The sequence below is a fragment of the Nanorana parkeri genome, unplaced genomic scaffold, assembly GCF_000935625.1.
Source record: "Nanorana parkeri isolate BGI_ZX_2015 unplaced genomic scaffold, ASM93562v1 scaffold179, whole genome shotgun sequence".
Lineage (NCBI taxonomy): Eukaryota > Metazoa > Chordata > Amphibia > Anura > Dicroglossidae > Nanorana > Nanorana parkeri.
This window is the reverse complement of record NW_017306447.1, coordinates 1,927,340-1,934,883: the sequence shown is the minus strand read 5'-3', so window position 1 is coordinate 1,934,883 and position 7,544 is coordinate 1,927,340.

Genomic DNA, 7,544 nt, shown 5'->3' with positions numbered 1-7,544 from the left:
TATGAATGTACGAAGCAATGTTTTATATGCATACAAACCAAAAAAAATACTTAAAGTTTAAAAAAAAAAACCGTGACTGAAAGTGTCAATCCATTGTGCTATCATATTTCAAAACAATATACATTTCTTTATACCCTTCACATTAATTCTAATGTGTGATGTATCACTGCAATTAACATATATGTGAACAAGAAAGTCTCTGTGATAATTTGGCTACGCTTCAATATAGGTAGTCGAGCCTCCCAGTGCTCGGTGGTTTAAATCCCCCTTTCAAAGTGCGTACTCACCGCAATCCTTTGGCTGTAACAGACAGCCCCAAGCGTTTTGTCTGATGGAACACGCTAATGCGACGTCTTTATTGACTCGCACTATACCATCAGTCTTCGAAGTGCAGAGTGTTCATCCAATCATGCAAAGAAAAAAGTCCTTCATCGTGTAATATTTTCCAGGAGTAGTTTATTAGAGTAATTATAAAATTCAGTAACAATAAAACACATCCGGCCGGTCCGAAAGCTATCGAATTTGGTATGGTAGACCTGCTCCTACGCGTTTCGTCATCCACGACGTCCTCAGGGGAGCATGCAGGTCTGATGATCTGCTAGATGATTTTGTTCAGGAAAAAAATCCCTTATGGGATCAAGGGAGACAAGCATTATGTGTGCGGCGCCTGACAATGAATAATTACGTAAAGGTCACCAGCAATCCATAAGAGATATGCTTGAAATGACAAAATGCACAGTGCAGTTCAATACTGATAAGCAAAACTGAGAGTTTTCATTTCCTTGAAATTACAGACAAGCTGAAGAATTTGATGAATGGCACTGGAGTCTTTGGAAACAGTGAAAATAAAAAGGTTTTTAGTGTACAATGAACTTTGAATAGCTCCTGATGGTTACAGAAGCTCCTTAAAAGCGAACTATGGGGTAAGTGTTTTTCCCCATAGTTCTCTTAAGGGTTACGGGAGGACACATACTAGTGTCCTCCCGTGACCCAAAGCTCAGTATACTGCGAGCTACAGCTTGCCATATACTGAGACCGCTGCAGCCAGAATGGATCCCGACATTACTGTCGAGATCCACCCAGCTGCGTGAGTGAAAGCGGGCTCTGCCTATCTAGAGGGAGAGCCAGCTGTACCCATCCCCTCTTCCGCCCGCTCCTCCAGTCAGCGGGAGGGAGGAATCCCTGCAGGGTGCCATGACTGACAGTCTGCAGGGAGATGATCGAGAAGTGTGCGAGCGCCGGTATGTGTTCGCTCACTTTCCGATCTATTGAGCCCCGACCTGTGACAGTTTCATTGTCACAGGTCGGCTCGAACTATGAGGATGAGTGAAATTCGCTCACCTCATAGTTCTCCTTTAACTATCCTTGACCTCTTCTTGTGCCACAAAACTACCCTATTATGGGCAGAGTATAAGTTAAAAACCAGATTCACTCATGTATTCATCTGTCAACATTAGTCATTCTAATATGTTACAATTATAACACAATTTTTTTTTTTAACTTAAAGTGTATGTGAACCCTAACAATGAACTTCTCTTATTCTGTTCCTTTTGCTCTGATAAACATACCATTCAAAATGTTTTGTTATATCTGTACGATAAGTGCCAAAAATACCTGTTGATTCTCCCTGGATTCTTGTGAGCTTATAACTTCCTGTGCTCCGTCTGTCTGACTGTTATCAATTACAGTGTTCTCTTGTTTTTGTTGTCCTGATACAGAAAGGTGAGTGAGCGGTGTCATGCTTAAGGTGCCCATACACCTTACAACCATTGCACTATTATTTTCGTACAATCGAACCGTACAACTGCCCCATCATGCACATACAATTGTGGATTTCCATTATCATTCGTTAGTAATATCACCTGGCTGAATTTGGCCGATTGACAGAACGGATTTTAGTATGCACATGAGCAGTGTTCTTGTTGCAATTATTTTCGTACGAAAACGCCACTAATCCATCAAATTTTGTACGATTCGATAAAAGTTTTCTAGCCTGCTGAAAAGACAAAAGTCTAGCGGTTGTACAGTAATTGCGGTTGTGCACTTCTCATCAACTGTGCGATTATCATACGAAAATGCAATCACAGACGAAAATCGTGCGATAATCGTAAGGTGTATGGGCACCTTAAGACAGGAAATGTGTTACTTGCAGAATTACTAGGTGAAAGTAAAGCATGCTTGGAAAAAAAGTAAAACCAATGCAGCCACCACATCTAAAGACTGGTTAGGTGCAACATTTTTGCTTTGGGTTTAAATATACCGTAACCACTTTGGTCTCATACTGTCTTAAATTGAAGTGACATTAAGGGCAAAAGTCGTTGCCCCCCCCCACAGTGCTAATACAAGGACTTACCTTAAATGATGCCTCTTAATCCGATCATCTTCTTCTGTCCAGGAGTTTTTAGCTGTCCTTCCAGCACTGGTGCAGGTCTCCGATCCAGCGCTGACTCCTCTGTCCTCTCCTCTGATGTCCCACGGAGTCTGCGCGGGCGCACGCTGCTCCATATACTTACCCTGTGTCTCTCCTCGTCTCTCGGCCAAACATCTGAAGTGCGCATTCGCCCGCCCCAAGATCCTTTGCGGCCGCCCGAGAAATTTTCAGATGTTCGGACGGGAGCGCGCGGCGGAGACACAGGTAAGTATTAACCCTTTAAAAAAGTTGTTTTAAAAAAAAAAATCATTTTGCATATATCTACTGCTTGCTAGCACCAGATATATGCAAAAACACCTGAGGGTTTAATAGCCCTTTACATCTGTATATAAAGGAATACGGGGCTAGCATAACTGACTTTTTTAAAATGCTGTTTGCTGTCTGCTCTGTCACTGCTCTGGAACAAACATACAACTAGTGGGGTCAGAAGTCCTAATCAGTTTTTACTTGTAACATTCCTGCTGCTTTAAAAGAGCGAGCGTTTTAAATGGTGTGACGAGTCCAGAAGGCATGTAATGCCGGGACCAAAAGATGGCAAGGGTCCTTGAAGTAAAGTAATTAAGAATGTGAGAGAGGATTTCTTTATCATGGGGACACAGACAGCAATTTAATCCTGATAGGGGGTTGTATGTTTCCTCATTTTAAAGAGTGCCTCAATCCTGGGCGTTCACTCAAAAAAAGCCTCAAACCCTTCCCCTTGGAGCTCTGCCATGCTTCTCCCTGCCGTCCCTGAGAACCAGTGAGGGCATTACAAAAGCAAATAGCAAAGGTTTGTTTGTTTTTCTATTTATACATACAGTCAGGTGAAAAAGAAAGTACACCCTCTTCAATTCTATGGTTTTAATTATCAAAACATAAAAAAAAAAAAATCTGGCCCTTAGCATGTCTTAAAATGAGGTAAATACAACCTCAGATGAAGAACAACACATAACATATTACACCGTGTCATTATTTACTTTACAAATATAAAGCCAAAATGGAGAAGCCATGTGTGCAAAACTAAGTACATCCTTACTTCTTCCATAGGAATTAAGAGGCTGTCAGGTGGTGCTACCCAGCACCTCGATTCATTGGCCATCAGCGAGTGTGACTACCTCTATAAAAGCCGTACTTTTAGCAGCTTGCTGGACTGGAGCATCCATGCATCCAACACAATGCTAAGGAGGCAAGACATCAGCAATGATCTTAGAGACGCAATTGTTGCTGCCCATTAATCTGGGAAGGGTTATAAGGCCATTTCCAAACAATTTAAAGTCCATCATTCTACAGTGAGGAAGATTCATAAGTGGAAAACATTCAAGGCAGTTGCCAATCTTTGTCGACGTCCCAGCAAATTCCCCCCGAGGTCAGATTGTGCAATGCTCAGAGAAATTGCAAAAAACCCAAGAGTTACATCTCAGGCTCTGCAGGCCTCAGTTAGCATGTTAAATGTTAAAGTTCATGACAATACAACAAGTATGGTTTGTTTAGAAGGGTTGGCAGGAAGAAGCCTCTTCTCTGTAAAAAGAACATGGCAGCACAGCTTAGGTGTGCAAAGTTGCATATGAACAAACCTCAAGACTTCTGGAACAATGTCCTTTGGACAGAGGAGACCAGTGGAGATGTTTGGCCATAATGCACAGAGCCAGGTTTGGTGAAAACCAAACACAGCATATCAGCACAAACACCTCATACCAACTGTCAAGCATGGTGGTGGAGGGGTAATGATTTTAGCTTGTTTTGCAGCCACAAGGCCTGGGCACCTTGCAGTGATTGAGTCGACCTTAAACCCCTCTGTGTATCAAAGTATCCTAGAGTCTAATGTGAGGCCATCTGTCCGACAGCTAAAGCTTGCCCAAAATTGGGTCATACAACAGGGCAATAATCCCAAGCACACCAGCAAATCTACAAAAAAATGGCTGAAAAAGAAAAGAATCAATGTGTTGCAATGGCACAGTCAAAGTCCAGACCTCAACCTGATTTAAATGCTTTGGTGGGACCTTATGAGAGCTGCACATAAACAAATGCCCCCAAACCCCAATGAACTGAAGCAACGTTTTAAAGAAGAGTGGCCCATAATTTCTCCATAACTATGGGAGAGACTGATAAAGTCACACAGAAAAGTATTACTTCAAGTTATTGCTGATAAGGTGGTTCTACAAGCTATTGAATCATAAGGTGCACTTAAGGTGCACACTTGGCTTCTCCATTTTGGTTTTATGTTTGTAAAATAAATAATGACATTGTGTAATAAACAATGAAACGGTGTCTTGTGTTGCAGTTCATCTGGGGTTGTATTTACCTAATTTAAGACCTGCTAATGACCAGATATTTTTTATTATGTCCTGATACATAAAACCATAGAATTCAAAAGAAGGTGTACTTTCTTTTTCACACGACTGCAGCAGTAATAATGAAAGCAGAGCAGGACCTCAGTCCTGCAGATTTCACAAGGACAATGCAGTTTTACCCGTGTATTCAATCGGGCTCTGTGACAGTGAGGCAATGTGTGGCAAGGAGTTTTTGGAAGCTCGCCCCCCGCCCCGCACAGGGAGGTTGTTGATGCCCCCCGGATGCAACACTGCAGAGGAAGAGTGAAGAGTGGTGAGTGAAATATATTTCACTGTATGTAAATAAGGAGAAAAATATTTTCTTTACAGGAAAATAAATATTGTTAAGCTGAAAATTGTATACATTTTGTCTTTATATAATGTTTCAGGTGCCCAGTGTTGTGTACAAGTATACTGTAGTACTAGAATGGTACTGCGTTCTTCATTACCACGCTCTCCATTCTTTACCACCGCGTTCTGCGTTCTTTAATACCGCTCTCTGTGTTTTCTACTACCTTGCGCTGCGTTCTTTAAGACCGAGCTCTGCGCTCTTTAATACTATCCCCTGCATTCTTTGCCACCGCGCTCTGCATTCTTTGCCACCGCGCTCTGCATTCTTTGCCACCGCGCTCTGCATTCTTTGCCACCACGCTCTGCGTTCTTTAATACGGTGCTCTGCGTTCTTTAATACCGGGCTCTGCGTTCTTTAATACCGGGCTCTGCGTTCTTTAATACCGGGCTCTGCGTTCTTTATTACCGGGCTCTGCGTTCTTTACCACCGTGCTTTGCATTCTTCACCACCGGGCTCTGCGTTCTTTACTCTTTGTGTGATCTCACCTATGAAAACCCTTTCTGAGCGTCATCTGCACCATGTGTATAGCAATCACCGGGGCCGAAGCTAGGAGGGGCGTCTCTGTGCATGAAGAGTGTGGCACTTTATGCAGCATTCAGAAAGGCCCAGCTGAGATCTCCACACCCCTGCTGATCCTCCTCATCTGCCCCTCTGATCTTCCTCATCTGCCCCTCTGATCCTCCTCCTCCTCTGATCCTCCTCCTCTGCCCCTGCTGATCCTCCTCATCTGCCCCTGCTGATCCTCCTCCTCCGATCTTCCTCATCTGCCCCTCTGATCCTCCTTATCTGGTTCTCCGATCCTCCTTATCTGCCCTTTTGATCCTCCAGATCTGCCCTTCTAAACCTCCGCATCTGCCCCTGATTCTCCACATCTGCCCCTGCTGATCCTCCACATCTGCCCCTGCTGATCCTCCACATCTGCCCCTGCTGATCCTCCGCTTATCCCTCACATCTGCTCAGTGAGAACCTCAGCATCTGCCCCTACTTAGACTGTTTGCATCTGCCCCTGCTGAGACTCTCCATCTGAAACATCAGATTGGCACCCGGAACAGAGCGGCAGCACAGAGTATGTAGCAAATTCATATACTATTCTGTATTGCTGTATAATGTATTGCTGGGATTTGTAGTCCTCTATAGATGGGTGGTATAGATGGTCCTCTATAGATTGGCAGAATTGAAGAATCTCAGACAAATTATCCAAAAATTCTGCCAATGAGCTCATTTTCCAAATCACCTCTATTTGTGTAGAACTGGCGGTTCAAATTCTTCTACCAATTCCCCTGCAATTCATTTTTTAGTGAATAGATCGGCTATTTTGAAAATAGTGAGGAGAAATAATTTCTGTAACACAAGAATGTATACGTGGGTGGGCTTTGTGGATGAGTATGGATTGTGGTTGGATGTGGCCTGTATATAGGACGGAGCAATAGGGGCTTCATAATCTCGTATTGCCCGGGGGCCCAATGTGTTGTCAGTCCGCCCCTGCATGTAATTATAATGTCTTCCCTATATTGTAAAGCGCTGCGTAAACTGTTGGCGCTATATAATAATAGTTTCTATGCAGAAGCAGGGGGGATCCCGAGTCTAGTCTCGGAAGGGGCACTGCCAGAAAATAAGTCCCCCCCATCTGGCTCTTCCACTGCTACTGTCCCCATCTCTCTCCTCTCCCACCACAGCCTCTGTGTCCACTCCCCCCCTCCCTCCAGCTCCACTGCCTCCTCTGTGTCCACTGCCACTGTGCCCACCTCTCTCCTTTCCCACTGCCACCTCTGTGTCCACTGACCACCCCATGCTCTTCCACTACCACCGTACTCACCTCTCTCCAGCCTCTGCTCTCGGTCCTGATTGTTGCGTGCAGCCGGCGGGAGGGAGCGATAATTTTCTCCTGTATAGCTAGTGGTATTCTGCATTGCTGCGTAATCATTATACAGGAATGCAGAATGCCACCATCTATACATTATGCATCAAGTCAGCATACCACCAGCTACAGTCTCCCAATCCCCCCACCTTCAACCCCTACACCGACCAGCCATTACCCATAGACCCCCCAGCCTTACCCAACTCCTGCAGAACCTTTCTCCTGAGTCCTTGGCGGCCAGTGTAGGGGAGGGAGCGCAGGAGAGGGTCCTCTGCGGCCGATACATACAGCTGTCACTGTCACAGAGTTTACTGTGGTTCAGTGCAAAAAATCAGCACACTACAAGTACTGTGCCATTTTTTTTTTACAATGAACCGCAGTAAAGCCTGTGACAGTATCAGCTGTATGCAGGACAGGATTTACTCTCCCTGCTGCCCCCAAGGCCAGGTTCCGCAATGCGCCCCCTCCCCGCCAAACCCCCCCATGGAGAATGCCAACCAGAAAGCGGGGGTAGCAGGGTTAGTTTGAATTTTTTTATTGTTTCTTTTTAAAAAAAATGTTCTTATCACTTTATTTTTTTTATTTAATTTTTTA